The sequence below is a fragment of the Lonchura striata genome, chromosome 3 (assembly GCF_050655825.1).
Source record: "Lonchura striata isolate lonStrDom1 chromosome 3, ASM5065582v1, whole genome shotgun sequence".
NCBI classification, from domain to species: domain Eukaryota; kingdom Metazoa; phylum Chordata; class Aves; order Passeriformes; family Estrildidae; genus Lonchura; species Lonchura striata.
This window is the reverse complement of record NC_140705.1, coordinates 18,857,355-18,870,367: the sequence shown is the minus strand read 5'-3', so window position 1 is coordinate 18,870,367 and position 13,013 is coordinate 18,857,355. Positions and strand designations below refer to the sequence as shown.

The following is a 13,013-nucleotide window of genomic DNA, read 5'->3' as shown; positions in this document are numbered from 1 at the left end:
GAAAATTTTATCTTTCCCATAGTTTTATTTTGACCATGCTGCCAATCTCTATAGTAGAAGTGTGATTTTCTATTGAAGATTCAGAAAGGCTAGAAAAGTATAATTGTTTCCTGTGGGATTTTTTTCATACCAGAATGTAGAATTTTTTATTGTCTGGTGGTTTCCATCTATTTGAGATTCTGTTTTGTTTCACTGAATCACCAGGAATGGAATTCATAGCTTAGGAGGCTGGAAGACAGACACAATAATACTCACATTTCTGTTTTTTTGCCTGAAGATCTGAGAGTATTTTAAAAACGTTACTGGATAAAATCTCACAATGCTGCTATAGAAAAGGGAAAGATTTGGCAGAAGAAAATTGGACAATAAAGAGTCTAAATTACTTTACACAGAAGTGGAAAATATGCTAGAATTATAGATTCTTATTCACTGTTCTGTTTGCAGCTAAAAAGCTGTATGTCTTCTGAAACTACATATAGATTCATAACAAATGACTGTGGTTTAGTGGTTTGTTTTTTTTTCTAGTGAGAAAGTCCCAAAACAAAAGGTTACAAAAGTAAAATTGTAAAGAAATTGTGTTTGCAGTTCCCTGAATTGCATATGTGAGAAGAGAAAAAAAGGAGAGAGTATGAAAGGGAAGAGATGAAAAGATGCTCTGTCAAATTAAAAATTGGATTTTCTGTGGATATAGTATGTTTATTGAGTGTCTAATTCTTTATGAATTTGAGGGCTTGTCAAAAAACCACAGGTTTGAAGCTCTTGACAAACAAGTCCTGTTTTTCAACTAGCTAAGAGGCCAAAAGAGAGAACAAACTTTTCTCCAGTTCCATCCTATGCCAGCCACCACTAATCTGCAGGGAGTACTCCAGGGTGAGAAACAAGAACATGAGAAGAGCTCTGTGGTCCTCAGTACAGATTTCTGGCCACAGGTGTGCTGGTATGAGTCAGTTTGTGGCTATTGTTATAAAAACACCTCTTTAGCTGGACCTGGACAGATAGCAGCAACTCATTTTGTCTTTACTCTTCTGAGTAGTCAGAGCAATGCCTCCAGTCATTACTGTTCTAGCCAGCTCTGTGAAAGCAATCTGGATATGTAAATTGCATAAATGTTATTTTCAGTCCCAGGTATTTTGGTAGATTGTCAAGTTCTAATTAAATATGTGTAGTGGGAATGCTGCTGATTCTCTTCCTTATGATGACACAGAAAAGTGGCTATCTGTTCTAATTCCAGCAGGAACACAGATCTTTTCCATTTTAATCCTGTTGTCTTTTGTTTTCCTTTTTTTACCATAGCATTTGATTTTTGAACTCAGGTGATCATACTTTCCTTTGATGTCTAGACGAAAACCTTCTACATACAAAATCTATCTATGAATTTGCAATGAAAAACAGTTTTGTTAGGATAGATTTATTTTCCCTTAATTTTCCTCAGAAAGGTGCTATATCTATATACTTCTCTCTATTTCACTCCTTCCCTTTTCTGTCCTGGTGCCTTTCATCCTGTTTTCAATCTGCTATCCTCTTCCTGCAGTGAAGGAAGAATCTCCATTTGCTTTTGCTCCATGGTTTGCTTTCCATCCATGTTCCTCTCCAGCACTTCTGTGCTGCATTCTACTCCCTGATTTTCCAAATAATTTTCTTCTTGTCTCTTTTTGCCTCTTTAACATTTTCTCTCTCTCCCTTTTGCTTATTTTTTTCTCTATTCCCTTTGGCTGATGCCTTCTATCTCTGTTTCTCCATCACCCTTCTTCCTTTCATGATCTTTAATAACCTTAAAGTTGATGTTTGTTTCTTCTTTTCTCCTTCCTCTTTTTTCCCATCATCTTTTCTTTCATCACCATTGTTGTCCTCCTGCTCTTTTCTCCCAGCTGATTTTATCATTTTTGCTGTCTGCATTCCTTGTGGTCCTCTCACATTGCTGAAATGACTGGGTACACATTCTGCCCTTGTGTCAGAGGAGAAAGTGCTGTGTGTGAGACCTTAATACAGAATTTATTGGCTGTCAAGACTCAATGAGTCATTTTAAGTATCTTGACCTCTTTTATTTTTACTAAAGTCCTTGTGAGCTTTATCACTGGCTTCAAAAGGAGCAGAACCAGGCTAACACTGGGCACTATTGGAAATTGCATTCAGAGCTTATTTAAGTTCATTTGAATTGGTTCAAGAGGCAACATAAACTCTATGGGACAGTCATGCAGATAACGAATATTTCAGAGGATTTTACATCTCTGGTTTAATGTTCAAGGCTAAACTTATGTTCCAATCCTCACAAATGTATCTGTAATGACTGTGCAAAGTCAGACCTCTATAAATATCAAAGTTTCATAAAGATACATTGTAATCAAAAAAAAAAAAAATAAGGAAGTTAAATTTAGATTCAGATGTTAATTATTTCCTTCTATTTGTTCTAGCTAGAAGGAGTATTTAAGCACAGAAATTTAGTTTTAGCAAAAGTGCTAAATATCACTTTTCACATGTAAAATACTGCTAGCATTTCTCATTTAGCAGAATGCTACTGATATAACAGGTCTCACTGGAGGTAACAGGGAAATTTAAATGCTAAACCCACAGCAGATATAAAGGAAGATGATTTCAGGAAATGACAAGAGCCAGCAAAACCAAAAAATTGTGTGGAAGGGAAAATGGGTGAATTAAACAAAAAAATTATCTTTTTAATCTTGTCAGGGTTTTTCTGGTATTGGATCCAATGCAGTTTCAGTGGGACTGGGCAGGAGAGAAGGGAGACCCTGACAAGGATCCTTCCTGGTGGGGCATTACTGAGCCCTCTCAGAAGACATTGGGAGAAGTACAGATTGGAGATTGGAAAGAAGTGTAGAATGGAAAGATTTCTTGTTGCCATTTTCACTGTACAGTGTTTCTATCCATGAAGGAACAATGCCAGCCCTATGGAGCTAGTCCAGGCATGAGACTAAAATAATTTTGGCTCAGAGGCTTCACGGAGTAACTTCAGTCTCTTTTATCTCTACAGAGAGATTGCTCTGTCTTTTTGTCTTTGCCTCTAGAAATCCCCAGCAATTGAATGGTTCTGAACTGGGGCATGCTAACTGTGTACTCCTCTCCTCAGCTACAATTTAGATAATTCCCTGGTTTTCTGCATATACTATTTTTCCTGTCCTTAGCTGCTGCTATTATCTGTATTGCATTCCTGCATTTTTTTGAACCATGTGGGGGTGAGAAAGAACATGATATGTTTTTTAATTACACTGAAATCCTTTTTCCTATAAGCAGCCTAAAATGCATCATGCTGTCACATAAAATATTGCTATGCACTCCAATGCACAGATACACACAATGAGTTTAAATTAATTATATTGCTTTAGAAAAAGTATTTCTGTGCCTTCCATTACCACCTCTGCATGCTGCCTCTTTTGCTACCAGTCAGGACTTCCCAGCTTCCCAGCAGCAAGTGCCATGATGTGCTGCCCACTGTTCCCGCATCAGCACATAGCCCCTTAACATGCCAGTTGCCAAAGGCAGGGTATGTGCCTTATGTGAAATAACTTCTGTGCACTACCCAGGGGGTGCTCTGTGCCCAGAAGCTGCCAGAGGGAAGCTGTGAATCAGTTCCCCCTCGGGCATTTTGCCCACGCTTTCTCTCCTGCCAGCATCGCCTGCCTTGGAAGCAGCACCAGGCAGCTGCAGATCCCCTCCCTGCATCAGAGAGCACTTCCTGGCACCAGGGATGAATCAGTTCCAAAATATGCAAATTCAAATGTTCATTTCCAAATAGCTCAGCCTTTGGAAAAAAGCTTCATTTGTATGTGAAGGAATAACTTAAAATGATGGAGGCACAGAGAAAAATGCAGGAGAAGATAGCCTTAAGAGAACATGCCCTACAACTGGAACAAAGCCATGCAGATTCTCTTGTCTCCTAATAGCATTGCTGCAAGCCTGTGCTCAAAAAACCCCAAAAACAACCATTAATCAAAAACCCACGTGGGCTTATTTCAGTAAATTTATGTGGACACATTTGTCTCTTAAGAAGAATGTCCTATTCCTGGCTAGTCTATTAATATGGGAACCACTAAGCCTCTCAATAATATCTGCCATTCAGTCACTGTACAGAAAGACTGGTCCAGGTTTGCAGAATAGCCAGTGACATGATTTCTATAGCTCCCTGCATGTGACAATGGGTCAAAGTGAAGCACTTGAAGGCAGTAACACAGGTATAACATTTGGTATTTTTCACCTTAAAAGGTGTCTTCAAAAGCTCGAATAACCAGCCTTAACTTTTCTGTTTATGATAAAGTTTGGAGTTTTAGCCCAAAATTAAATTGAAACTAGGCTGAATGTTGAATACTTAGAAAATTCACTCTTTAAACTAGTTTTTTTTAATTTTTGCCCGATAAGAAATGTACATTAATAGTCAGCAACCTGCTGGTTACCTTCAACACCTTAAAATTATCAATACAGTAATTATTTAATTTTCATCTCTATGTTGCTGCTTCTCCCATGCTCTGCTCTGCTCTGCCTTGTATATCTTGTCCTACGTGAAGCAATTAACAAAGGGTCTGATGGGTACTGCAGTATGACCTTGAAGCTGTCACTTCCTATGAGTTTCCCAGAGGTTTGGAATGACTTCAAAATCTATGCATCTGGAATACTCAAAAAGGTCAGCATCACAGCAAGGGATTCTGAGTCAAGCTATCAGATTAGTACTGCTACAAGCAGAGGAAAAAAGATTACCAGATTTCATGTAGTCAGTGGCCTTAACAATCCACTGAAGCTGTTGGTAGGAGATTGGGCACAAGCCAACCCTAGCCATTCTTTATCTATTCTATTTTTCTGTTTCATGTTCAACTTGCACATGCACAAACAACAAAGAGAAGGATTCTACAAGATCACAAGAAAGGAGAGAGCTGGATCAAATGTATGGGGGAAAAAAGGCTGAGTGGGAAGGATGGAAAGAAAAAGAGCACGGAGAAAGTCCAATTTGTATGTCCTTCTTCAAAAATGGTGTATTTAAGTATGAAAGACCAAGCTAACAAAATACTTCTAGACCTATATAATACAGAAAGAAGCAAGAGTCCTGTCTCTAATGTGAGTTCTCTTAGCCTAGCATTATGGCAAAGCCACAAATCGATAAGACTGTAAAAATCTGTGAGTTCTCTGAGAATATATCCTGGGCAGCACGAGGGCTAAGATGTTTGCAAAAAAATTCCAAGTCCATTAAAATAAGCCAAGTGACAAAAAATGTAATGGGCTGGAATTTTCTTCACTATTAACAGCTTTTTTCCTGTTTCAAAAGACCAATTAAAAAGATGATTTTCAGTGCACATTCGGAAAACTAAGGTAAAAATAATAGTTTGGTGTTAAATGTTTAGGTGACTAATTGCATTTTAAGGTTGAGAGTTCTTTTGCTCCACATGCAGTCACTGCATTGTGCTCATTAGTACTTGAGAAGTGCTATTGTAGCATGAAGTTCCTTACACTAGATGGACTCTTACATGGTTTCTGCATGTCTGTGTTTCTCTCTGGGAATATCTGTCATCCAGTGACAGGGACAGGCTAACACTTGGATAACTCATGAGTTTCGCTTTCCCAGACAGATAAAGCAGAGATACTACTTTCTATGTTGGACTGAAGAATCTACAGCAAGTGAGCAAAATACTCCAGTTTTCATTTCATGAAAACAAGCAGCTTTTCCCCTCTAGGCCTAAAAACATTTGTCAGAAGCCTAAGTGAAGAAATATGAAAATACTGAGTGTGAATTGTATCAGACTGCGAGAGGCAGTCTAGTCTAGTACGAAGGCTAATGAACAGTGCAGCTAAGGGAAACCCAGTTTTGTTACTGATTTTCTGTGTGACTTGATACTGGTTCTTGAAACCCTCTCAGACTTGCTCTAATTTTTCATGTGGCTGACTTAAGACTCATGGTCCACACTGAGTGCTAACTTACCTCAGACATGCAGTAAGCATATTTAATTCATACTGAAGGGAAAAATCCCTAGTGAGAGTCTAGTTATGAACCCGTCTGCAAGGAGGACACTTGGGCATTACCACAGTTATGCCATTCCTACAAGAATTCCATCCTACTGCCTCAAGCTGGTAGACACAGGACAGACAAAACAGATGTAATGAACTAACACCTAGGAAGGTACAATTTTCTTCCCAGCACTCTCAGAACCACAAACATTAAGGTGCAGATTTGCACTACTACAAGACATTGCCAGATGGTTTTGGGCCTGAAGGACTTGATATCCAAGACTGAGGAAGTTAGTTTGCTCATTCTTATGAAAAGTGCAAGGGAATTTTGCTGCTGTCTGCAAATACCTAACTGGTTGGTGTGGTGAAAGCATAACAGAAATTTTCTCAGAGCTGCATAGCTGAATTTTATCCCCAATAAGGGGATAAAATTCAGCATGTGAAAGTAAATTTATTATAAATGAAAAAAAAGTAGCCAAGCATCAGTCTGGTCAAACACTGGAATACTTGTGGGACCTGTAACCTTGGCAAAACTCATAACTTGACTGGACAAGGCAACCTATTCCAACTTGTTCTAAGCAGGAGCTTAGAGTAGCTAACATTTGGATACCCCTAGCTACATGATTTTATAATTTTGTAATGCATTGTAAAAGCTGTATCAGAGAGAATACTGTTTGGCCTCCTATTGGCAGTACAGATGCAGCCCTTAGTTAGAGACTATTCCAGAAACATCACACACTATCATTTTTCCTTGATTCCAGTCTCTTCTGCATAGTTCAAATTTCAACCATCAGCAAATTTATCATATAGTTTTATATATTCAAAATATTTGGGTATTTCTTTGCATTTGTATGTGTTCTTCTCAACAATTGAAAGTGATGATTTTGAAGTCCAGCTCGCAGAATTAATGAATGCTCAAAAATTGTCAGTGAGGTAGATGAAGTGGATCACAACAAACATCCTGATCAGTGAGAGAGACTGTATACCCGAGATAATACTCTCAGCTTCTACTTTGGACATCCATCTGCCTCTGCTTCGGAGTTTCCTGTTCCCCCTGAAAGGATGCTGCAGCTGTCTGGGTAGCAGTAAAAGAAACAACAGAGCTTTTAGTACAGAAACCTGAAATTGGTGTCATTTCACCCTAACCTGTCAGAGCGGATGAGGCAGTTTGCACATTATGAGAACAAAGGAGGTAGCCCTTCAGTGAGGGGAGGAAACTGGTAAGACCCTTAGAACTGTTTCAAGCTAAACTCTTAATTTTTCTGTTGGAATCTGAGACTGTATTGAACAGCACTTCAGTAATAATTCCAGCTTCATATGAATGTTCCAAGGTATCATTAAGTAGAACAACTGAGAATAAATTGTGCTTTTCACTGTCATGGGATATGGTCTCATGTCTTTTCTTGCTTTGGCCCTCTTTACTTCTCAAAGTTAACATAGGCAGAAAGTCCATGCTTCTGTACAATTCCCACTTCTGCAACTCTCATAGAACAAGGCAGTGCGAGTTCGGTTTATACTGCAAACATCTCATGAAAGAGCCACATCAGGTTTGCAGTCTGAGAGCTGCAGGGGTAGTTTCCCAAGCAGCTGCACAGCACAGAGAGGTTGGAGGTTCCAGCCAGGGACAAAGGGCTGTGTTGGAGGTTCCAGCCAGGCACAAATGGCCCCGTGTGTCTGCATGCAGTGCTCGGGCTCTGTTGTAATCAGGGCTCACAGTTCCCATGCACTGCAGAGGTAGAAAAGCAGCTCTCAGTGAGATGCTAACTTTGCCTTTAATGACTTTGACAAGAAGGTTTCCCTCTGAATTTTTCAAAGCAATAAACTTTTTTCCAAAACCACTCCTGTTTTAGGTTCTTATAGTCAAATAACCCTGTGCATGTATTTAATGCTCTTTACTCTGATTTCTAGCTGACTTGGTTTGTGTTGATACAGACCTTGTCTAAACTTTGATTAATACTTTTCTTTTTCTAGGCTGACGACGAAGACCCATAACTTTCTATTATCAGAGTGAATATTTACATCTTCTAGTCAAACTGCCAAAATATATTTTAAGAAACCTACTTCTTGCATGAAGTAGAGATAGGTATAATTCCACTCACCACCCATTCAGACACAGGAAAACCACTAATTTCAAGATGAATACAGGATTACAGGAAGATCAACTGTGGAATAAGTTACCCAGCAAACTACATCTTACAGAAATGTCTCCCACAGATTGCCATTTCCCAGTACTTATAGTTGTCAACTGTATCCCTTGCACAGAATGTAATCCATTGGCAGTATCTTTAAAAACAGCCAATTCCCCCTTTCCATGGTGAGAGGAGTTTGTAAGAAAAATCACCCCTTGGATAAGTATCTTATTCATTGCATTTACTTTACCTTTGAATGGAAGTATCTTCATTGACATGAACAGATAAAAAGAAGTTTTTCTTAACCTTTAAGATAATCCCACTTCCTTTTGAATTTTAAGATGGAATAAAAATATTTTTGAGAATGTTCTTGATTATGTAAGACCTTATATGAAGATATAAACACATCTGGTCTGTGATACATTAACACTCACAAGAATTTTGCAAAAATTTGAGGTATGTGGTCCTGATGTGTTTATGTATTACTATTTGTGAATCAGCAGCATTTACTCTGGCTTCAGTAGAGTTAACACAAAAATTTGTAAAAATGAAATTAAAGTCAGTTAAATTATTATTAAACATAGTATTCTGGAGTTTTGCAGACTAAATTTGCAGAAAATTTTGCATTGAATATCAATAATTTTTAATTAACGGGGGTTTATTGTATCAAATAGAATTCCAACAAAAATTAAGAACGTCCTTACCAATACTTGAATAATTAAACTTTAAAAATACTATTTTCTTTATAAACAAATAATGATAGGACCCTGTCTATGACAGCATCAGCCTGAAACTGGTTTTGTCAACTGGAAGAAGTGCAAATTCTACGTGGAATTTGACCTCATAATATTGTTCTCACTCCATGAAAAACATGCTACTTAGGGAAAAAGCTTTTCAAAGTTGCAGAACATAATCTTGGATCTGAAGCCTGCTAAAGATAGTGGGAGGTGTTCTATTGACACAGTTGCCCAGGGATGCAGTGGATGCCCCATACCTGGAGGTATATAAGACAAGGTTGGATGGTGTTGTGTAACCTGGTCTAGTGGAAGATGCCCCTGCCCATGGCAGAGGGGCTGGAACTGGATGATTTTTAAAGTCCATTCCAACCCAAACCTTTCTATGTTTCTATGATTCTGTCATTTAAAAATATTTCAGATTAGGTCTCAGTAAAAAATTAGAACCATTGAAGGACTTTTTTCTGTGACTGGGAGTGTTGAGGAAAAACTTTATTTGTTTTAAAAAAGTAAAGAAAAAATTTCTTAATAATTTAATTCTTTCTTCACACTCAAGCCACAAAAGTTGTATTTGGTGTTATTCAAAAGCAAGGCCCTTGCCCCTCCTTCATGATACCTATACTTATAGAAAATACTTACGCTTTCCTGACAGATGTTGCTTGATTAGTGCATCAGAGGAAAACAAACCACCACCTACAATCGTTCCTGGAGAAGCCTTGAGGAGAAACCCATGATCTATCATTTTTAAAAATTATTCAGTTATTTTCATATAAATTTTTATGATTCCTCTGGAGTTTTTTCCTCTACTTTTTTTATAACTCTTATTCATGGGGAACAAACCCATTTTTCTCTGCAGTGTCTAGCATAACCAACATTTACAGCTTTTAAATTAAAACTTATTTGAGAAATGCGCAGCAGTTACTGAATTCACTCCCCATTAAATAATAACTCTGGGATTTAAAAGAAAAAAATAACAATATTTTTAAGAAATAATTAAGATTTTTTTTATTCTTTAGGAATTTTCTGACATCATGTGTGATTCATTACTAAAATAGGGATTCCAATCATAGAGTCAAAAACAAATGTTTATTGCCTATTAAGCTCTGAATTCAGCATTCAATAGATTGCATTTAAAGCAGGGTCATTTTATTTCTTTTAGATATCGTCAGTGTCTACAAGTAAACAAAAAACCCCTAAGTTTTACTGGTAAAAGCAGAAAGTTGTGATTTTGTAATTCTTCTTTAGAATACTTTTGATGTGCACCATGTATTCAAGAAAAGTGTCAGACTGGCTTAGAAGAAATAGTTTTCTACCTGTAAAAAAGAAAATAAGTCTATGACTTGGTTTTCTTATAAACTGCATCTGTATGTTTTGATTATTTTCCTATTTAATATAGAAGAAAAATACTTGGGCATTTAATCTCTTCTGAATAAATTACAGCTCTTTTAACTGATCATATGCTTTCATAATGATGTTCCCATTAATTTGCAGTCTGAAAATTTGGAAACTAGGTTCTGTTCATCTTGGTGTACTGTTAACTCTGAAGCCTGAAGAAGGCATTTTAAATATCACTCTGACTGACTACTTTACAGCTCATTATTTGAATTAAACTATGTCAATCTTACAACTCTGGAAACTAAATCTTAAATATAATTTATTCAGATTTATTTTCTGAAGGATCTGTCTTTTTTCATTTGTTTTCCACAGTCCAAAAAATAATACCTAATGATAGTAATGTACATAGTCCTCTGCCTCCTTATTACAGAAATCAACTACTGTTGAAACAGTACAGTGCAAGCACAGTCAAGCATACAAAAATAATCAATGATGGCCAGTGGTAAAGTACTCCTCAAAATTTAAGGTGGTTTCATACAACTGAGGCCATGCTGAAAGAGCATAGTGTTATCTGTGGAAGGAGAGAAATCAACAGACTTTGAAGCAGTGGAAATTCTGTGTGTGTTAGGATAGAAGACCAGTTTTTACATGCAGATGAGCAAATGTAAATTCCACTTACTGGGAATACAAAAATATTGTAAAAGATGAGGTGTTTATGAGGGATATGGGATATTTTAGAGATATAAAACATTGATATAGATACTACAGTGCTGCAAAAAATGTGTGCCACATAAAGTCCCAGTATCACTGAGATAAAAGTAAAGGGATGAATTTAACTGCATGGCAAAATCATATGTTACTGTGCAGATATAGACATCACATAATCAAGTTAGCAACTGGCCAGTTTAAGAAACCAAATAATGCAAGGAATTCTGTAACTTCAAAAAATTTAAGGCAATATTCAAAAAATAAGGCAATCAAACATGAATGCTAACCCAAGAGAGTAGCTGAGGGCATCTGCCCAGATCATCACTGTTGTATCTTAGCGTAACTCTTCCAAAGGCAGCTGAGCTATGCTAATTTACACCAACTGAGGATCTGGACAATCATGTTTAGGACTTCAAGTGACAAAATTACTTTTATTCTGGGATATTGATATTAAAGGATTTTGGCAAGTCTGACCAAACACAGAAAGTGCAAAACACTGCATTTTTAACTCCCCTTTTAGCAACTGTATAGTTTATGCAACTTCCCATAGGGATCGCCTCAGCACTTGGGATATACCACAGCATCATGTTGCAGATCTTTGCAGATCTGGATGGAATGATCAATTGGTTATGATTTGTTGACTTGAAGCAAAAATGATCAACACCACAATGGGAGTCTGCACAATTACCCAATTGTGCCATAGAAAAGACCCTTGAATTGATTACAAGCAAATGCCAGGCTGAATGAGATTAATTATGCAGGACAAGTTCAATGACAAAGTAGTATGACCAAATCCAAGGAAGACAGAGGCAACTGTACAAATGGAAAAACTCCAAGACAAGAAGGCCTTAGAGAGATTCACTGGGCATATTAACACAGCTAAACAAATTCATTTATAATTAATCAAAATTAAGTGCTCCTCTCAGAATAGTTGCTTAGAAACTGCACAGTATGGCACTAGAATGACTGACAAGAGAAAAGTTTCAAAAATTAAAATAAACCATCAAACAAACATTCACACTGAAATATTTGGTGATCAGTGAAGATCTAGGAACTAAGGAATGTATCTTCAAAACTGCCTAAGTTATCATTGCAGACACCAAATTCCAATTTCAAATTCAGGCATATAGAAGTTGCAGGGATGTGGATGCCCACCACTTACATTCTTTCTAAAAACGAAGACTCTTAAAGTCATAGAGGTTGCTTTGAAAAAATTGCTCTAATTCAGTGACCATTCATCTGAATTGAGACTATTTTGGTAATACCTGACTAGCAAATGGTTTTAAATACTGGTTCAAATCCAAACAGTAAAAAAAAAATACAAGCTACTGTTCTCTTTTGTTTTGAATAATTAAGCACATAAAGAAACAGGCTGTGAACTGTTTGGCTGTTGTAGATTCCACTATGCAAAGGAAGCCTCTCATTTCAGAGCATTTCATAGTGTTGACAACTTACTAAGGCCCTGATTCTGCAAGGTGCTTCATGCAAACAATTGAGTGCCTGCATGGAACATTTCACAGCATCAGAGATACTGATATGCAGATGGCTTTTAAGGAGGTTTTCAGTACATGCTTTTAAGACTACCTCTGAGTAATGAAAACAATGATGAAGGGTCTTATGCAAACAAAACTCAAGTGTTTTCCATTTCAGAGACAAAAGTTGACAAACTTAAGTGAGAAAAATGGAATGACTCAACCTTACCAGAGTCTGAATGAGTTATTCTAACGGAGAAAAAGCCCAGCCACTTCCATATGTAAAACTTATTGCGACTACAGAGATGAGGTTGCTGCAGATGATGGGTTTCTATACAAAAGGACATTATCATAACACCACACAACATGAGGTTGGAAATGCTAGGTATAACCTACAGTGCCCATTTGAGTATTGAGAAGTGCAGGAACAGAGCCCAAGGTGTTCTGTTCTGGCCAGGCATGCATGCTGCCATCAAAGATAAGGTATCCAAGTGGAAATCTGCAATAAATACAGGAAACAAAAATGCAAAAAAAACCCACTGAAACCACATAAGATTCCTAATTTCACTTGGCCCAAGGATTGTTGAGCAAAATGGGAAAGATTATTCCTTATAGGTGAACTAATAATTGGGGATCTATGTTCCTTGGTTTTGTTTTAATAAATTAAATTATACTAGCACACTAACTTG

General features: G+C 37.2%; 1 protein-coding gene across 18 annotated transcripts in view; it reads right to left on the bottom strand.

Annotated features, from left to right (window-relative positions):
* The window catches only part of MYT1L (myelin transcription factor 1 like), a 304,512-nt gene that overhangs the window by 36,100 nt on the left and 255,399 nt on the right, over positions 1-13,013 (bottom strand). The gene's annotated exons all lie outside the window — the stretch shown is intronic.